Genomic DNA, 2,238 nt, shown 5'->3' with positions numbered 1-2,238 from the left:
ATTAAATATTTGAATATCCATATAATAGAAGTATTTCAGTGTTTAAAACAGAAAAGTAAAGCTTTCTGTGTACTGATATGGAACATTCTCCAAGATGTGTTAAATGAAAAAAGGGGCAGACCAGTGTCTGTAGCATGCAACTCTTTGTGAGGGAAAGCAGGGGACAGTGGCTAATAACAATGGGCTATGCATGAATATTCTTGTATAATCTTAAAGAAGAACATACAAGAATAGTGGTTAACTTGTGTGGAGGAAGGAGAATGAATGAGAGGAAACTCGGTGGTTTGGGGACAAGAGTAGAAGGGAGAGTTTTCACTTAGGATGTAGACATTTTTGAGTGTTGTACTGTGTGAATTTATTATGCAAAAAATTCTGTGACACAATATAGTAGATAGATGTGTACCGCTACAGAGAATGCTGATGGTATATTAATTGGAAGTTAAGGTACAGGTTAGTTGTACTTATGGTGACAAAACTAACCCTAGATTTAGCTCCTTAAAAAGATTGTATATTTTTAGGGCCAGGCGCAGTGGCTGACGCCTGTAATCCCGGCACTTTGGGAGGCTGAGGCAGGTGGATCACCTGAGGTCAGGAATTTGAGACCAGCCTGGCCAACATGGTGAAACCCCATCTCTCCTAAAAATACAAGAGTGAAACTCCATCTCAAAAAAAAAAAAAAAATTGTATATTTTTACCAAAAGAGGATTCCTTTAGTAACGGCTTGGTGCCAATTATGCGCATTCTTTAGATTTCTTTTTTTTTTGAGATGGAGTCTCGCTCTGTTGCCCAGGCTGGAGTGCAGTGGTGCGGTCTTGGCTCACTGCAAACTCCGCTTCCTGGGTTCACGCCATTCTCCTGCCTCAGCCTCCTGAGTAGCTGAGACTACAGGCGCCTGCCACCACGCCCGGCTAATTTTTTGTATTTTTAGTAGAGACAGGGTTTCACTGTGTTAGCCAGGATGGTCTCGGTCTCCTGACCTCGTGATCCACCCACCTCTGCCTCCCAAAGTGCTGGGATTACAGGCGTGAGCCACCGCGCCCGGCCCATTCTTTAGATTTCTAATTTAAAATGTCATTCATATGTGTAGTCATGGAAGCTTAATATCTTCTTATCTGAAAGTAATATTTTGTAGTTTTAATAGAATTTATGAGGAAGGGAGTTTGAGTTTCATTAACATCCAGATCGCATCCTTTAACTTTATTTCTCAATATGGAGATAGACTCTAGAACCAGAAAGCTTTGTAGTTGTCCAGTGGTAGGAAGACTTATAAAAATGAACTGTGAGATTTGTTAATTTTTATTGGGGTACAATTTTGGTTTTGTTATTCTTATAAAAATGTAGAGAATAATTGAGAAATAAGACTATTAAGTTAAAATTGTTTTTGAAATGGAAATATTCAGTTTCCTGTGTACTTTTAGGCACAGTGGTAATGCATTCATAAATTGTAATAATTTTCACCTAATTAGTTTTGATTTAACATGCGTCTCTTTCAGAATCCATATAATCTAGGAAGAGCCCAACAATCCTATTATTCCATTGTACAGATACATGAGAAAAATAGTATGTTTAATACAATGTGTTTATTGACATTTAGGACGTTTCATATAATGTTCTTGATATGGTTTGGCTGTGTCTCCACTCAAATCTCAACTTGAATTGTATCTCCCAGAGCTCCCACATGTTGTGGGAGGGACCCAGGGGGAGGTAACTGAATCACGGGGCCGGTCTTTCCCATGCTATTTTCGTGATAGTGAATAAGTCTCACGAGATCTGATGGGTTAATCATGGGTTTCCGCTTTTGCTTCTTCCTCATTTTTCTCTTACTGCCTGTGTAAGAAGTGCCTTTCGCCTCCTGCCATGATTCTGAGGCCTCCCCAGCCATGTGGAACTGTAAGTCCAATTAAACCTCTCTTTCTTCCCAGTCTCGGGTATGTCTTTTATCAGCGGCGTGAAAACAGACTAATACCGTCTTGATATTTACCCTGTTTTACTTTTCTGTTTTTGCTTTAGTTTCTTAAAAAGTATGGTTACCGTAGTGAAAAAATTTAACATGTGCTGCATACAAAATATTTTAACGAATCTTTAACACTGTGCCTCAGTCAAAATCTTTGTGTCCTGTACACTTAACCTAGGTATCTCTGAGTCAGACTCAAGATTTTGTTTTTTTAAGTACATTAGTGAATGACCCACTCTACTTACTCCAAATCAATGGTCTTAGGTTAGGAATTGAGTTAAAGG

Source organism: Pan troglodytes, chromosome 16, assembly GCF_028858775.2.
Source record: "Pan troglodytes isolate AG18354 chromosome 16, NHGRI_mPanTro3-v2.0_pri, whole genome shotgun sequence".
Taxonomy (NCBI): domain Eukaryota; kingdom Metazoa; phylum Chordata; class Mammalia; order Primates; family Hominidae; genus Pan; species Pan troglodytes.
This window is presented reverse-complemented; position numbering follows the sequence as displayed.